Source organism: Budorcas taxicolor, chromosome Y (assembly GCF_023091745.1).
Source record: "Budorcas taxicolor isolate Tak-1 chromosome Y, Takin1.1, whole genome shotgun sequence".
In the NCBI taxonomy this organism is placed as follows: Eukaryota; Metazoa; Chordata; class Mammalia; order Artiodactyla; family Bovidae; genus Budorcas; species Budorcas taxicolor.
This window is the reverse complement of record NC_068936.1, coordinates 9,362,999-9,381,705: the sequence shown is the minus strand read 5'-3', so window position 1 is coordinate 9,381,705 and position 18,707 is coordinate 9,362,999. Positions and strand designations below refer to the sequence as shown.

Genomic DNA, 18,707 nt, shown 5'->3' with positions numbered 1-18,707 from the left:
CCGTTCAGCTTCAGCTTCTTCAGCATTACTGGTTGGGGCATAGACTTGGATTATTGTGATATTGAATGGCTTGCCTTAGAGACGAACAGAGATCATTCTGTCGTTTTTGAGATTGCATCCAAGTACTTTATTTCAGACTTTTTTGTTGACCATGATGGCTACTCCATTTCTTCTGAGGGATCCCTGCCCTCGGTAGCAGATATAACGGTCGTCTGAGTTAAATTCACCCATTCCAGTCCATTTGAGTTCACTGATTCCTAGAATGTCGACTTTCACTCTTGCCATCTCCTGCTTGACCTCTTCCAATTTACCTGGATTCATGGACCTGACATTCCCGGTTCCTATGCAATATTGCTCTTTAAAGCATTGGACCTTGCTTCTATCTCCAGTCACATCCATTGCTGGGTATTGTTTTCGCTTTGGCTCCGTCCCTTCATTCTTGCTAGAGTTATTTCTCCACTGACCTCCAGTAGCATATTGGGCACCTACTGGCCTGGGGAGTACCTCTTTCAGTATCCTACCATTTGCCTTTTCATACTGTTCATGGGGTTCTCAAGGCAAGAATACTGAAGTGGTTTGCCATTCCCTTCTCCAGTGGACCACATTCTGTCCGACCTCTCCACCATGACCCGCCCGCCTTGGGTTGCCCCGTGGGCATGGCTTGGTTTCATTGAGTTTGAAGAGGCTGTGGTCCTAGTGTGATTAAAATGACTAGTTTTCTGTGAGTATGGTTTTAGTGTGTCTGCCCTCTGATGCCTTCTTGCAACACCTACCGTCTCACTTGGGTTTCTCTTACCTTGGACGTGAGGTATCTCTTCACGGCTGTTGCCGCGAAGCTCAGCCGCTGCTCCTTACCTTGGATGAGGGGTATCTCCTCCCACTGCCCTTCCTGACTTTCAACATGGGATGGCTCCACTACCCTCATTCAAACCAGACATTGTTACATAGGATCAGAAGAGAGGCTGGACCATTGTGCTCCCAACACTGAAATTTCAGAAAGCAATCTTTTCATTTTTTTCAAATTATTTTAATGGGAAGACATTAAATTTACATATTGGGTTAGTTTTTGCCTTACATCGACAAGAGTAGGTCACCAGTACACATGTGTTCCTGCATCCAGAACCTTCCTCCCACCTCACTCCCCAGACTATTGCTCTTTGTTGTCCCAGAGCACTGGTTTTGGGTGCCCTGCCTCATGCACTGAACTTGCACCAGTCATCTGTTTATGTATGGTAACGTATATGTTTCAGTGCTCTTCACTCAAATCACCCCACCATTGCCCTCTCCACAGTCTGTTCTTTCCATGTCTGTCTCCTTTGCTGCCCTGCATGTTGGATCATCAGGACCATCTCTCCAAATTTCATACATATGCATTCCTACCCAGGACCTGTATTCCTCTTTTTGACTTTACTTCATTCTGTAGAGGAGGCTCCTGTTTCACCCACCTCTCTAGAATTGACTCAAATGCATTCCTTTCCACAGCTGAGTAATAGTCCACCATGTATATATACCACCACTTTCTTATCCATTCACCTGCAGTGGATATCTAGATTGCTTCCATGCCCTAGCTATCGTAAACAGTCGTGCGCCGGGAGCCAGCACGGGAGATCCCACCCATGACAAGGTCATGGGGGAATGAACTGTTAAAGCAAGGCTTCAGGACTCGAGGGTCTCCCTAGACCTGCTCGAGCATCTACCCCCAAACCAGAATCTGTCTGTCTCACTATTTTGTGCCTTTCACCAACTCTCCTGACATACAGGGGGCTATCCACAACCACCTTTCTCTGGAGTAAATCAGCTTAGGGCTCTATCTAGCTAATAAGTCTCCTGGACATGAGAGGAATATTTCAAATCAAACCCCCACTGTTAGCATTCTAGCTTGCTTGACAGGTTTATCCAGACTCTTGCAGCTACGCATAGGATTGTTCACAGCCTCCCAACTGTGAGAAGCATGGGAAGCCTGAAACATAGAGCCTTCCAAAGAATTAAAAGTTATTAGAGTAGTGCTGGCGTAGGATTTCATTATTGGGCCGAAGCTTGTCGCTGAGTTCCCATATCTCTTATCCAACGGACACCTGAGAGTGCATTCGTTAACATAGTTGTAATGTAAGAAGAAGTGTAGCCTTGAAATTAACCACATCAGACCTTTGAGCTAATTGGTTCTTTCTTTCTTGTAACTCACTGCACCTTTCCTCCGTGAGAAATGTAACTTGTTTAATACTTTCTGAGGCTGACATAGGTTAGAAATAGAGAGAAAACACATTTCAAGGGAAAATAAGTTTTCTGGTTGAAGAGGCTTTATCTAAAGAGGGTCATAAAATGTTCACAGGCCTCCAAGGCCAGAAGATAACGTACACAGTATTGTTTCTCGGAAAGGTATGCAGAAAAAAAAATCGTGGTTTTGACAGAGACAAAACAGATGTAATGTTTGGCCTGACTCTGTATGACTTTGCACCTTTCACTTCCCTCTACGTACAACTGAAGGTATAAAAGTCCCTTTGAAAGTAAAATAATGGGCCTTGCTCACTGAAGAAGCTTGGTCACCCCGCATTTTTATTTTTTTCCTCTTTCTTTCTTTCTCTCTCCCTCTCCCTCCCTCTCTTTTTCAGGCTGATCCCTTGGAACACAGAAGCTCCCTCTTGCCTGGCCAAGGAATAACAGCCTCTTTCTCCCCTCTATTTTCTTATCTACAACATTCTTTCCTTATCTCTCTCTAAATCATTCGCCGTTTCTCCTGAGGGTTTGCCTGGATCCTGCCTGTGCTGGACCCCAGCAATCGTGGGATGAATAGCGGCGTACATGTGTCTCTTTCAGTTTTGCTTTCCTTGGGGTGTATGCTTGGGTGATTGCTGGTCATAGGACAGTTCCATTTCCAGGTTTTGAAGAAATCATATAGTTTATTGTGGCTATACCAGTTTTCATTCCTAGCAACAGTGTAAGTTGGTTACCTTTTCACTCCCTCTCCAGGGTTTCATGCTTGAGACTTTGGGTGATGGTCCTTGGGACCAGTGTGAGATGACATCTCATTGCGGTATTGACTCTCATCACTCTGATAATGAGTGATGTTGAGCATGTGTCCTGTGTTCGTTAGCCATCAGTATATGTTCTCTAGAGAAATGTCTATTTAGTTCTTTTGCCCACTTTTTGGTCGGGTTGTTTATTTTTCTGGTATTGAGTTGCATGAGCTGCTTGTATATGTGGGAGATTAACTCTTGGGCAGCTGTGTGCTTTGTTGTAATTTGCTCCAGTTCTGAAGGCTGTCTTTTCACCTTGCTTATAGTTTGCTTCACTGTGCAGAAGCTTAGAAATTTAAATTGGTCACTGTTGTTTCCTTCTGTGTTTATTTCCATTACTCTGGGAGGTGGGTCACTGAGGAGAAGATCTTGCTGTGATTTCTGTCAGAGAGTGTTCTGCCTGTGTTTTTCTCTAAGAACATTATAGTTTCCGGTCTTCCACTTAGGTCTTTAATCCATTTTGCATTTGTTTGTGTGTGTGCCATTAGCAAACATTTCATTCTTTTAATGTGGTTGACTGTTTTCCCAGACCCGCTTGTTCAAGAGGTTGTCTTTGCTCCGTTGCATATTGATGCCTCCTCTGTCAAAGACAAGGAGGCCGTGGGTGTGTGGCTTCGTCTCTGGACTCCCTATTTTGTTCCATGGGTCTGTATATCTGTCTTTGGCCCAGGACCTTATACTCTTGATGAGTAGCTTTGTAGTATAGTCTGAAGTCAGGAAGTCTGATTCCTCCGTTTCCATTGTTTCTCAAGAGTGATTTCCTCTTTGGAGGTCTTTTGTGTTTCCACACAGATTGTGAAATTATTTGTTCTAGGTCAGTGAAACACACCGTTGGTGTTTTGATAGGGATTTCACAGTTGAATATGAGAATATCAATGTGAATGAACGTACTGATCAATTGCCTTGAGTTGCACACTCGTGGTCACTATACTGATTCTTCTGATCCAAGAACATGGTACACGTCTTCTTCTATTTGTGTGATCTTTGATGTCTTTCACCATGGTTTTATGGTTTTCTGTACCAGGTCCTTGCTTTCTTCAAGTGACCGTATTCCTAAATATTTGATTCTCTTCCCTGGATGGTGAATGAGATACTTTCCTTAAGTTCTCTTTCTTGCTTTTCATTGCTAGTGTATCAGAATGAAAGGGACTCAAGGGATTCCTGAGTATTAATTTTGTCTCCTGCAGCTATACTCTATTCATTGACTAGCTCAAGTAATTTTCTGCTGACATCCTTATTGTTCTCTGTGTAGAGGGTCATGGCATCTTCTAACAGTATTTTTTTTTTTTCTCCCAATCTGTATTCCTTTAATTTCCTTTTTTCCCTGATTGCTATGTCTAGGGCTAACTTAAAAACTAACTCCAATGTGTTTTTCACCTCAGAAAAGCTTACTGATGAAATTACGAAGCACTGAGAAATCTCATTCTACCAGATTCCCGCAATAAAATCATGAAGCTCTTCAGGAGTTGGGGGCAAATTTTTAGGTGGCGGGGAAGCAGAATCTGTTAAGTATTTAGAAATCTATATCATCATCCAATTAGTCTGGAACACTTGTAGTCTTTCCTTTGTTTCAGAAGCTTCTAGAGCCCTAAGAGTAATGCAGGGCTTTCTAACTGAAACCAAGAAACTCAACAAGAGCTCATCAAACTCTAACAGTGCACGTTAGAAAAATTGCGTTACTGTGCCGCTAAAAGTTGTGAGCTTTATAGCCAAATTAAAGAATGGCAAAGGCACCTTCAAGATGATTGTGCTGAAGATCCTGCTAAAACAGGTGAGGCCACAGGGCAAGGGAACAGGGGAGGCGTGGGAGACCCCTGAATGAAGTGTGGTCCGAGGCAGAGGCAGGCTCCAAAGGCACAGCTGAGAAGAGTCCCTTAGGGCCACAGCTGTAAGTGTCACAGCCATGACTTTGGGTGTCTCCCTCAGGCCTGCATCTGAGGAGGATCAGCACCTGAGGCCTCTAGGTCAGGAATGACGAGAGACAGTACACCAGAGCAGCCACCAGAGACAGTTATTGTTGTAAATGTGGATGATCCCGGGAAAGAGCTGAGAGAGCGGGAGTCCAAGACCCATGCCCGTCAGTCAGAGCCCCTGGAGTTGCTGTCACTAGTGCAATGCAAAGGCACGAGGTGGTCCACAAGCAAAGAGGAGCTGGAAGGGGCTGCTATTCTCATCTGCTCTGAGTGCCAGCCGGATTCAGACACACGCCTGCCATCTGCTGTGAAGACAGGGAGCAGGTCAGAGACCGAGGGCCTTCTTGCTGAAGACACACACACACATACACACACACACACACTCACACATACACATGCACACCACCCCCTTGCCTGAAGACACAGTGTGCAACAGGGACTGCAAATCCTGACACGATAAGCAGTGACATTACACTACCCAGCACACACAAGTCAGGAGGAGGAGCGTAGCAGTCAGAAACAACCCCTGCTTGGGGGATGCAGACCACCTCAGATGCAGAACACCACAGGAACCCAGAGCCAGGAGTGGGTCTGATGGCACGGCAGGGCCTGAGGATATGAGTGGTGGCTGGGCAAGTGGAAGTACCCAGCATCCTTGGAAATTCCTATTCCAGTGTGCTTCTTCCACTCAAGACTAGGGCTGTTGCTATTGGCTCTTCTGGCCCAGCATGTGGCCTGCATGGCTCCTTGACCTCAAGCAGATTATGAACCACGCTCACGTTTCTGTCATGATCAGCGACCAAGATAAAGACTTTCTTAACTACAAGATTGACTTGAAGGTCAGTGAGGGAGAATGAGGGCATGCGTGTACGGGACTTGGTGGGGAGTTGGGGGGATCATGTTATCTATGTTCATGTGATGTGAGAATGTGCAGAGGTTTTGTGGAAACTGTTAATGCCTGCCTGGGAGGCAAGCTGAGGCACCTAGAAGCTTGTACCTTTACCCTCATCCCTGTCCTAGAAGGTGCAGGTGCAGAGCCATCCAAGGTCCAACGGCAAGGTGATCATTTCCTTTGGGGACAACGCCTACTTCTGGAACATGGTGATCATTAAGGAGTATTACCTTGACATCACTGGCAAGACATGGCTTCATGGAGGTGTAGGTGTGTTAGGGGATGGATGATCCACCTGCGGAATCCACCCCTGTGTTCCCTGTCTTTCTGCAGGGTATAGGGCGCGTTATTCCACGCCACTCCACTGGTTCTTGGACTTTGAATGAGGAGCACCCAGCTGCAGGCTGTATATCAGGAGTCTTAAATTTCTCAACTGGTTGTCAGGCCACAACTGCCCAGGATCGAACAGGATTGCTGAGGTGGAGTTGCTTTGGGCCTGCATACAGTTGATGACTGATGTTGGAGTTCTTGGATGCTCACGAGAGTGTTTGGGCCTGGTCAGCCCTGGGCTGACCTTGCTTGTGTTGCCAGCAGATCATTGGTCAAGACATGTGGGACAATCCTGTGACGTATTACCCGAGGAAGGAAAGTTCTGCTCCGAGCGGTAACTGACAGAGACACATGCGGGGAGGGTGTCTGGAGGCGGGCCCTGAAGGGACAGCCGTGTCGTGGCCAGGACACTGTCCTTTTCCAAATGGGGATGCTCAGGCTCATGCAAGCTGGCTGCAGAGCCAGGCTTTGGGTCCTGCATGTAGCACATGACCTGCTGAGACTGGGGGCTTTGGAACTCGGTGTGTCCAAGTGAAGCAAGTCTTCCTCAGTGCGGGAGTCCAGGTGATACTACTAGAAACAGGATGAATTAAGTATCTTTGTCAGAATCTTCTTTCCATGTGTCAAGCCATCCCCCAGCCTCCTGTTAGTCAATGAGTTTAAGAATGCCTGTGCCTTACACTCCCACCCCTTACCCTGGGAAAGCCTATCATTGAAAGGGCGTCCTGTCCGGTGTCCCAGGGCACCTGTGTGCTGACCTTGGGATCTTCTGTGAATTTACACATCCACCAATCGGCGTCTCTCCACAGCCACACATGCTGCGCTGGAAGCTGCTTCAGGCTGCCTTCGGAAAATACGGAAGTGCTCAGGGAGGAGGTGGACAGGGAGCTCCAAGGGCAGGACGTGGTGCCTACTGACGCCATCTCCAACAGTGCTGGACATGGTGCCTTCAGCTCCTGAAACACCTGTGTTCCCTGTACACGTTTGTATCTCTGTATCAAGCCTGTAATTGTATACACGTGTATGCTTGTGTTGCCTGTGTTTATGTGTGTATGTGTGTATGTGTGTATGTGTGTGTGTGTGTGTGTGTGTGTGTGTCTGGTCCAGGGAAAAAGCAGAGATGAAGGCAACAAGAGAGGAGATGCCAAGCAACCAGAAGAGGAGACACAAGGCATCACAAGTCTGAGGGTGGTTGCTCACTGTATCTCCGCAGTGACCCTGTCCAGGATGGGAATGAGGAAAGGATGGCCAGTAGTAACACAGGAACTTGGCTCCAGACATCTGGAATTAGAGGAAATACAGAAACACGCTCACCATTTCTCCCGTGTTGTAGTATGTGTTTGGACCAGGAAGAGCGGGTGCATGGTCTCTGGATTCACCCAGGGCAAATCAAGTGGTGTGGGGATTTCAAACCACCGCCTGTGGAGCCCACAGTCTGTGCGGACATGAGCCGGCATGCGGAAATGGTGGATGCGGATACAGAGGACCTGGGATGGTTGAGGAGGCTAAGGTCTTGCTGAGAAGGAAGAGACCTGAAGGAGAAAGAGACACAGATTGCCTGCTGCACTGGAGACTTGTTCCACACACATAAAAAGGAGACCCGGGAAAGTCCTGGACCAGGGCTGCCCAGGATCAGCCCATCAGCCAGCACGCTCTCTCCATGAGGGTGGCACACACTGGCACGATGCGACAGAAAATGCAAGACATGCTAATAAGGTAGGTTGTCCGTGCAAAACCACAGGCATCCTAAGAGAGACAAGGTGTGAGCGTGGCATGCCTCCAGGCACTTCCAGTCTCCTGGTAGTGCAGAAAGGCGAAGAAAGTGCAGGTGTTGGTGTACGCGTGTGTTCCTCTGCCGGGGTGTGCCTATGAGGGAGGGAACAGGGAGGAAGCAAGGATGGTGGGCTCATTGCATGTCCCAAGGGACCTCAGGAGAGCGGGAGACAGGGAAGCCCCTGGGGGCAGTTCAGGGCCTGCTGGTTTTCAGGGTCTAGGGAAAGTCCTGCCCAAGATACCCCATGGCTCATGCTGGAAGCCCTGACGTAAATTCCTTCTGTCATCTGGGCCTTGCCTGTGGCTTTTGGGGCCTGAGGGGCAAAGGTGTGTGTCTGCACCTGAGAGAGGATTCTAGCAGTCTTGCTGGAGCAGGCTGTCTGGTGTTTTCAGAGGGGATTTGCACCATCAGAAACTCAGAGGGAAGCTGCGTCCTGGCTGACCGTCTTCGATATCCCTGTGCCCAGCCGAGGACTGGCTTCCTAGGCACACGGGCTCTGTAGGTAAGCAGGGATGCCTGACTGTAAGGAGTCCTACCTGGGCCTAATGAGACCAACTGAAAGAGAGTATTCACATTTAGCAAATCAGTGAGGGTGGGTGGAATCAAGCCCTCTTGTTGTTTTTGAGATAGAAAAACTGCTATCTGCCCAAGGGAGGCTTGATCTGTGGGCCCAGTAAGGGCAGGTTTCCCAGGTCATCATCTGTTGGGGGATTCCGTGGGTCAGGGTAGTCATAAACACAAGGGACTACGTGTGGAAATGCCACCTTATCTTTATGGCCTCAGGTTGCACGCCTTGTATCAGAAGTGGCCCTTTATCTATGTGCTCCTTCCTCAATACATGGTTATGTATTTATATTTTTAAAAGCTTTATAACTTTTTGTTATCAATATACATATGGAAAAATACATAAGTCAGGAGTATACAGTTCCATGGATACTCACCAACTAAACACATCCACGTAATTAGCATCCAAATCAAGAAACAGAACATCACCGGCAACCCTGAAAACTCTCTTGTGTCTCTCCCAATCACCGCACTCCAAAGATAACTAGGATATCTGACTTTCAACGCATAGATTAGTTTGGTCTCTTTTGGACCTTTACATGAACGGAATCATACAGTATGCATCCCTGTGTCTAGCTTACATTACTTACCATTATACTTAATGAGACGTATCTATGTTTTCCCTGCAGCAATAGCTTGTTCGCTCTTGGCCTACAGTTCAAGATCTTTCTTAAAGCTACATCTTGGCAAACTCATCTTTAAGAAGTAGATTGGCGATGCCCAGCTGGAGTTCTTATCATGTTCAATTTTCAGGTGACTTTCCATGTTTCAGTGAAGACAGTTTCTGCCTCTCTTTTTGGAACACTATTTCACAAGTCCTGACGTAGAAAATGTTCCTGAGAGTCTGAATTTTCCTTCCCAAGGATCCTTTTTATATTATCTAAATACTCTCCCTGGGACCATTATATTTTTCCAATGATAGAAGACTATTATTGTTCCCTCTTAGTCATCTTTTTGGCAGTAGTGCCTTTCTCCTTGCTTTCGCAGAACAACGTCTAAATGTCTTTCTACCTTCTGCCATCATTTTGAAGTTTAGGGTCCAAACCCATCAGCGAAATTCCAAGGACCATGTCCAGCCAATGGACACACACTGGGTTGTAAACAATCTTCATCTAAGGGAAGAATTTGGTTTTTTCTTTTTAATTCTTATATTTTTTTATTTATTTTACTTTACAATATTTGTATTGGTTTTGCCAAACATACACACGGATCCTCACAGCACTGGATCACACACAGGCCCATCACAGTCCCTGGGGGCCCTTGGAGGCTCGGACATCTCTTTGGCCTCTTCCTGCTAAAGGGAGATAGCACTTGGAAGCACAGGTAGACAGGTGCACATCGAAAGCTACACAGATAGAAAGAACAGGGGGCCTCACTCAGAATGTTGTGGGCCCTAAGGGGTGGTAGGCTAGCAAAAGGGACACGGATTTGACCAGGAATGACCTAGATAGGTGCACACCAAGAAGACAGTTCTCCAAGTCAGCTGAGCCCAGACGTCCTTGTTTTCTGGTGCCCTGAAGGATTGCACAGACAATGGATCAGAATAGCCTGACTGGTACTGGGAAGCTGTCCCAAGGTGATGGGAGAATGCAGAACGCAGGTGCCTGTCACTCAGCTGTCCAGGGCGAGCGTTTCCAACCTGCCCAATTCTCTGCAGATCGGTCCCTGTCAGGAGAAAAATGCCAAAATTTTGTAGCCTTTGAGGCTAAATCACAGAGTTAGAAGTGCAACCTGACATGATCGATGAGCATGTGAAAGAAAATAACCAGGACAGAGAAACTCGGGTGGTTACCAAAACTCATGTTCCTGGAGAAGAAAGCTTGTACTTCTGCATATCTGCAAGTTTCCTGTCAGGGATATTAGTGTGTACACACGCATGTGTGTGCATGTGTGCGCACAAAATTGCCTGACAGTACGCTTGTGAATATGAAGTGTCGGAACTGACCCAGCCAGGTGATGGAAGTTGGATAGCGAAAACATGAAAGCCATGGGGAAAGGTACATACTCAGGCCATGAGACGCACTGGAGCCAGGGTACCAATGCCTGTTATCTCACTGAGTGAGCAGTTTCTAAGTGGAATCACAGTGGTGCACCCAGGAAGCCTGGCAGAAAGGAGAGGCAGGAAGAAATTGACTGGGGGCCACCAGGGAGAGTGCAGAGGAGCCAAGACACAGAACAGGCTGCAATGCCAGACACAGAAGCCACAGCGGGTGACCCCACAGCCCTTTGGACATGCAGCTACAAAGGCCTTTCCATCCTTCTCGAACACTGGGAATTCTTTCCCTGACCGTACCGTGAGCATGAGCAACACTTGCCGTTTATGTGAGGTTTCAGAAATGGACCAGCACCGCAGCATAGGCACTTGCTACCTGCATAGTCTTTCAGTCTGAAACATCACTCTTTGTACTCTTTGCAGAAAGCATATATAGGGGGTCACGACTATACGATGGATGGCTTAGATTGTTCCTGTTGCTGCCCCCAGCCCCACAGGATTGGGTAACTGGGCAGGCTGGTACGTGTTCTCAGATGGAGAACAGAACCACCTGAAAGGGCCTCGATAGGGTAAATGGGCAGACGTACATGTCTCCCGCACCAGTGAGTCACGGAACTTAACAGGGAGTTGTCCTTAGCGACTCACTGGCAGGAATTTGAACAAGGTTCAGGGAGCTTCCTCATGCCAGCAGAGCATGCCCCATTTCTCCCTCTGTGAAAAGTGTGGCCAAGCCACCTCAGGCCTGTGCAGGTTCATGTCTGTCCAGTGAGGGAGGGAGGGTTACCCGACCCCTTCTGCGGTTCAGCAGGGACTGCCCACTGTTGGCTTTCAAGATGGAGAAAGCACTCTCGAAACCTGTGGAAAAAATAACTGATCTCCCGTCGGTGCAACTCACTCAGGAGGAGAAGCGCTTGCCTTCACTCCAAGGATAAGCTTCTCCTATAAGCGCTGGTGTCCATAGAGTGGCAAATGGCAACAGCACCACTTAAAGAGAAGGAGACACACAGACACCAGCCCTGGAACACACAAGGGAGGATTGCTCCAAACAGTGCTATGCCAAAGCAGAGACAAAGAGACAAAGAGAGAGCTCTATACCCTAGGGTCCTGGTGTCCCTGAACAATGGAGATCAACGTGGCAAACGGTGGGGTTTCTCCCTACTCCCCTAGCATCCGGCCAGCAACAGTCTGTCTGTCCCATGGAGAAAAGTATCCAGCCACTTGGCACCCCTGTGTATCCTCTGGATACTCAGGGAGAGCTCCCAGATATTGAAGGTCCTGTGGGACACAGGAGTGTGCTGTTTGGATTGTGGATCAGGAAACCGTGGCTGGAATTTCCAGAACCAGATCAATGACAGTGCCTGAGGTAGCGGCAGATGCAAAACCTGCTAGCTCTCTGGATCAGAGTCTGGCCACGTAGTGGAGCTGGATCCCAGGAACCACGGAAGATGCCATCCGGTCTAGGGGCGTGTCCATCGTGTGCTGTCCACCACCCTCTCGGCCACTGATCTAGATTTGGGTCAGCTGCCTGTGCGTGGCTCACAGCCTAGGGCCCCGCCTGTATGGCTGATGTCCCAGGGCCCGTTCACCCTGTCCTGGGCTGCCACCGTCCGTTTCTATAGTTCAGGCCACCCACCCCCCCGGCCCCCACACACACACGCGAGCCATAGCCTCTGAACCATGCCCCACACTCCCCACAGCAAAAACGCTAGTGGGCCCCACAGGATTACTGCACCCTGGGCCGCCATTGCTCACCACTTGCTGTGGTGCTATTATGTCCTGTCCCTTAGCGTCTGACCCAGGCTGGGGTCATGGCCAGAGCCAAGAGGAGCATGAGAGGAATGCGGGAGCGTCCTGGGACCCCAGACCTCCTTAGCTGTGAGCTCCTTAGGTGCTCAGGGGGATGGGGCCCCGTGGCCTGTCCTGGTGATGCTGCGCATGGCTGGGACGTTGCAGCCACCAGTGGCCACGCCAGGCAAAGATGCCACCCTCTTCAGAGTGGAGGCAGGAGAGGACGGTGAGGCCCAGGTGGACGGAGTCGTGGCAGGGATCAGACGGGGTTTCCAGCTGCTTCCAGAGGACATCACTGAGGATGTGGAGGTTGTGCCGCATGAGTAACAGCGACAGGGGTCCTCCCTGGAGCTGGAGGAGAAGACGGTGGAGGAGCAGTGCCAGGAAAGGCCTGGAGGCCCGAGTGAGCTCCCGGCACTAGATGTGATGCAGGCACTGGCGACCCTGCAAGTGGAACTGAGCTCTGAGCCTGAGAAAACCTACAGGGCCTACGTTTGGTTCATGTGCAAGAGCCATGAGAGGAGGAAGCGGGACTTGGCTCAGAAGAGTGCCATCATCCAGGGCATCCCTGGCTTCTGGGCCAACGTGGTATCCTTCCTGCTACTCCTTGTGGTCCGCTGCTCAGGAGGAGGGGGAGGTGCAGAGGCAGGAGCAGGAGGAGGGGTGGAGGCGAGGGGGCAGGATGGTGGACCCTGAAGGAAGTGTGGTACTGGGCAATTGGCAGGCTCCAAAGGCACAGCTGAGTAGAGTCCGGGCAGGGCCACACCTGTAAGTGTCGCAGCCATGACCCTGTGTGTCTACTTCAGGCCTGCATCTGAGGAGGAACAGCCTCTAAGTCAGAAATGACCAGAGACAGTACACCAGAGCCGCCTTAGCTGACAGTTATTGTTGTCAAGGTGAATGATTCCTTAAATAACTGAGATATGGGAGTCACACACACACACGCACACACACACACACACAGAAACCCACAGAACATATGTAGACATACACTAGCCAACCCCAACCCCTTTGCTTTCAGACATGGTTTGTCACAACGATTGTTAGTCCTACCATGTAGGCAGTGACATGCCACTACCCAGCATACACAGGTCTGGGAAATAATAGCTATCAGAAACAGCCCCTGCCTGGGGAATGCAGACCACCTCAGATACAGAACACCACCAGGAACACAGAGCCATGAGCTTGTCTGATGGTATGGCAGGGCCTGAGCTCATCAGTAGTGGCTGGGTAAGCAGAAGTGCCCAGCATCCTTGAAGATGCCTCTTCCCGTGTCCTTCTTCCACCCCAGACTAGGGCTGATGCGCCTGGCTCTTCTGGGCCCAGCATGTGGCATAAATGGCTCCTTGACCTCAAGCAGATTATGAACCACCCTCAAGTTCCTGTCATGATCAGCGACCAAGATAAAGACTTTCTCAGCTACATGATCGACTTGAATGTCAGTGAGGGAGACTGAGGACAGCTGGGCATGGGACTTGGTGGGGTGTGGGAGGATCATGTTATCCATGTCCTACACTGTGAGAGTTTGGAGAGGCTTCGTGGAAGGTGTTAATGCCTGCCTGGGAGGCAAGCTGAGGACCCTAGAAGCTTGCACCTTTTCCCTCCTCCCTGTCCTAGCAGGTACAGGTGCGAGCCGTCCACGGTCATGCAGCAAGCTGATCTTTTCCTTTCGAGACCACCCCTATTTCTTGAAAAGAGTGATCATAAAGGAGTATTACCTTGACATCACTGGTAACACGTGAGTCCGGGAATGATGATTGTGGGTGTGCAGGGGTGTGGATGATCCACCTCTGGGATCCACACCCATCTCCCCTCTCTTCCTGCAGGGTATAGGGGACATCGTTCCACTCCAGTCCGTTGGTTCTGGGACTTTGAACAGGGAGCACCAGCTGCAGGCTGGACACCAGGAGCCTTAACTTTCTCAACTGGTTGTCAGGCCACAACTGCCCAGAATCAAACAGGATTGCTGAGGTGGTATTGTTTTGGTCCTGCATACAGTTGATGATTGTTGTTGGAGTTCTTGGCTGCTCGTGTGAGGGTTCAGATCCTGGTCAGCCCAGGGATAAGCTTGCTCAGCAGCAAAGTGTTGCCAGCAGATTATCAGCGAAGATCAGTGGGATGATCTCCTGAAGGACTACCCCAGGAGAGTAGATTTTTCCACGACAGAAACACGTGTGGTGAAGGGGTCTGGAGGTGGGCCATGAAGGGACAGCCTTGTGCTAGCCGGGACACTGTCCTTTCCCAGATGGGCTTGCTCAGTCTCATGCACGCTGGCTGCGGAGTCTGAATTTGGGCCACGCATGTAGCAAGTGGCCTGCTGAGACTGGGGGCTTGGGGATTCAGTGTGTCTGTGAGTGAAGCAAGTCCCCTCAAATCAGTTGTGGTTGCAGAGTTGAGAGTGCTAGGTGATACTATTAGAGGCAGGGTGAATTAAGTTCCTTTGTCAGAATCATCCTTCCATGGGTCCTTCCATCTCCTGGCCTCCTGTTGCTCACTGAGTTTGAGATTGCCTGTGCCTTACACTCCCGCCCCTTACCCTGGGAAGGCCTAAAATTGCAAGGGCGTCCTCTCCGGGGTCCCAGTGCACCTGTGTGCTGACTTTGGGATCTTCTGTGAAATTCCACATCCACCACTTGGTGGCTCAGCACCACCACACATGCTGCGCTGGAAGCGGCTTCAGGCTGCCTTGGGAAAATACGGAAGAATTCGTGGAGAAGGTGAACAGGGAGCCCCAAGGGCAGGACATGGTGCCTACTGTCGCCATCTCCGCCATTGCTGGCCTCGGTCGCCTTCACCTCCTGAAACACCTATGTTCGTTATTTGCATTTGTGTCCCCGTGCTGAGCGTGTGTGTGTATACACACGTGCTTATTTGTGCTGCCTGTGTGTGTGTGTGTGTGTGTCCAGCCCAGGGCAGAGGCAGAGATGAAGGCGGCAGGAGAGGAGGTGCTGAGCAACCAGAAGAGGAATCATGAGGCGACCAGGCTGAAGGTGGTCAGTCGCCGTATCTCTGCACTGACCCTGCCCAGGATGGGAACGAGGAAAGGATGGCCAGTGATAACTCCAGACTGTGGCTCCAGATATCTGCAATTAGACCAGATACAAAACATGCTCATCAGTTCTACCGTGTTGTTGTGTGTGTTTGGATCAGGAAAAGGGTTTCACGGTCTAAGGATTCACACAGAGCAAATCACGTGGGGTGGGGCTTTGAAACCACTGCCTGTGGAGCCCTCAGTGTGTGGGGCCACGGGCTGGCCTCTGGAAATGATGGACGTGCCTATGGCAAGACCCGGGATGGTGAGGCTAAGGTCCTGCCGAGATGGGCAGAGAGCTGAAGGAGAAAGAGTCACAGATTGCCTGCTGCACTGGAGACTTGTTCCACACACATGTGACAAGGAGAACTGGGAAGGTCCTGGGCCAGTGCTGCCCCAGATCAGCCCAGCAGCCAGCACACGCCCTCCCTGAGGGTGGCACACACTGGCACGGTATGACACAAAACATGAGATGTGCTAAAGTATGCTGTATCTGCAAAACCACAGGCATCCTAGGAGAGACATGCTGTGAGCGTGGCATGCCTCCAGGCACTTCCAGCCTGCCTCCCTGGCAGTGCCCAAAGGCGAGGAAAGCGCAAGTGGGCTTACCTGTGTGACCCTATGCCGGGATATGCCTGTGAGGGAGGGAACAGAGAAAAGACAAGGGCGGTGGGTAAACTGCATGTCCCAAGGGACCCCAGGAGAGGGAGACAGAGAAGCCCCTGGCACAGTTCAGGGCCTGCTGGTTTTCAGGGTCCAGACTCTAGGCAGTAGCGGTCCTGCCAAAGATACCCCATGGTCCATGCTGAAAGTTCTGACATGAATTCCTTCTTTTCTTTGGGGTCTTGCCCCTGGCTTTGGGGGCCTGAAGGGCAAAGGTGCACGTCTGCACCTGAAGGAGGATTCTGGTAGTCTTGCTCAAGCAGAGTCTCTGATTGTGTTGTAGGGGATCTGCACCCAGGTGACACTCAGAGGGATGCTGCCTTCCAGGTGACCGTCTTGGATGTCCCTGGGCCCAACCGGGCACTGGCTGCCTTGGCAACAGGTGCTGTGTAGGGAAGCAGGGATGCATGACTGTAGGGAGTCTGACCTGGGCCTAATGAGAGCAACTGAAACAGAGCCTTGGCATTTAGCAAATCACTGAGGCATGGGTGGTTCAAGCCCTCTTGGTCCATTTCAGATAGTAACACTGCTTTCTGTCCAACGGAGGCATTAGCTCTGGGCCCAGAAACTGCAGGTTTCCCCGGGCATCATCCGTTGGGGGACTCCATGTGCATGGGTAGTGTTAAACACAAAGGAAGATGTGTAGGGATGCCACCTTACTTTTATGGCCTCCAGTTCCATTCTTGGTATCGGAAGAGACCCTGTATCCATGTGCACCTTCTTCACAACCTTGCATCAGACCCAGGCCTGTCACAGTCTCTGGGGGCTTTTGGAGGCTCAGGCGTTTCTGGCCTTTTCCTGCTACGTGGAGATAGCACGTGGGGGCACAGGCAGATGGTGCACACAGAACGCTACACAGATAGGAAGAACAGGGGGCCTCATTCAGAATGCTGGGGGCTGTAACGGGTGGTAGGCTAGCAAGAGGGGCACAACATTGACAAGGAATGACCTAGATAGGGGCACACCGAGAAAGCAGTTCTTCAAGTCAGCTGAGCTCAGAGGTCCTTGTTTTCTGGTCCCCTGAAGGAATGCACAGGCAATGGATCAGGCCAACGTGACTGGTACTGTGAAGCTGTCCAAGGTGATGGGAGAATGCAGAAGGCAGGCACATGTTATACAGCTGTTCATGCCAAGAACTTCCAACCCTGCCCGCTGCTCTGCAGGCCAGTCCCTGTCAATAGCAAATGCCAAGGTTTTGGAACCTTTGAGGATAAGGCACAGAGGTAGAAGTGTAACATGACATGATCGATGAGCAAGTGAGAAAACAAGGACAAAGACATGTGGGTGCTTACCAAAATTCACGTTCCTGAAAAAGAAAGCTTGTACTTCGGCATATGGACAGGTTTCCTCTCAGCGATGTTACTGTGTACACACATATATTTGTGCACATGTGCGCGCAGAAATTTGAGTGCTTACCAAAATTCATGTTCCTGGAAAAGAAAACTGTACTTCTGCATATGGACAGGTTTCCTCTCAGTGATGTTACTGTGTTCACCCATACATTTGTGCACATGTGCGTGCAGACATTTGAGTGCTTGCCAAAATTCATGTTCCTGGAGAAGAAAACTTGTACTTCTGCATATGGACAAGTTTCCTCTCGGGGATGTTACTGTGTACACGTGTATGTTTGTGCACATGTGTGCGTAGAAATTTGAGTGCTTATCAAAATTCATGTTCCTGGAAAAGAAAGCTTGTACTTCTGCATATGGACAAGTTTCCTCTCAGCGATGTTACTGTGTACACATGTATGTTTCTGCACATTTGCAGGCAGAAATCCCTGCCAGTTCGCTTGAGAGTATGAGCTATTGCAACTGACCTAGCCAGGTGATAGAAGTTGGACAGCAAAAACATGAAGTTCTTAGGGAAAGGTACATAGTCTCTGGCCAGCAGAAGCACTGAAGCCAGGGAATCGCTCCCCGTTATCTCACTGAGCAAACACGTTCTAAGTGGAATCACAGTCGTGCAGCTAGAATGCCTGGCAGAAAGGAGAGGCAGGAGGAAAGAGCCTGGGGAGTGTGAAGAGGAAAGTCCACTACACCTGCAGTTTATGAAAACTAGAAAATGTACCTAATGTGCAGGGAGGACAAACTGTACTTAATTAATTGACTTATCTAAGAGGATTTCCATCCAAACAGCCAAAAGTGCTTCCTGGTCTCTTCTTGCTGCCTGTAGTAAAACATGAAGGGAATTTTTCTAAAAATTTGGCAATTTTTCAGTCTTTTAAGACGACAGAAGATGTTAAAGTTAATGACTCTCAAGCAAGATCATATCCAGGGCATTGAGATTAGGTGGTCTAAATATAACATTTTACACCACCAACAGGCCAGTTCTTCTTCGTATTATTTTTTATAAACAAAGGTGTTCTAAAGGTGAGTGTGACTGTAAAATTGTTTGGTAAGCCTCAGAAAGCTGGAAGGGGATGCCTCATGGCATTATTTAGTCAGGCCAATACCCTCCAAAGAGTTTAGGGGTGTCACTCCGAGATCCTTTCAGTCACACAATAAGACTTCTACCAAGGTTCAGGGTGTTATCCCTCAGCTATCTCAGCAGAAAACCAAGACAGAGTAAGCCTTATTATGAAGACATGTGTGATTGTGGCTTTGGAGTGGGGTGCTTTGCCATGAACACCAGTAAGAGTATCAGGAGACACACCAAGGTTTTAAGATAACATATTTAAGTTCAGCGCGGACTGCAAGGACCAGCAATAGTACAAAATAGGAGCTCTGGACTTCTACCTTCTACAAG

At 49.4% G+C, this 18,707-nt stretch overlaps 1 pseudogene; it reads left to right on the top strand.

The window, feature by feature from the left end:
• Nucleotides 1-4,755: 4,755 nt before the first annotated feature.
• LOC128070967 (testis-specific Y-encoded protein 1-like) overlaps nucleotides 4,756-18,707 on the top strand; it is a 58,360-nt pseudogene continuing 44,408 nt past the window's right edge.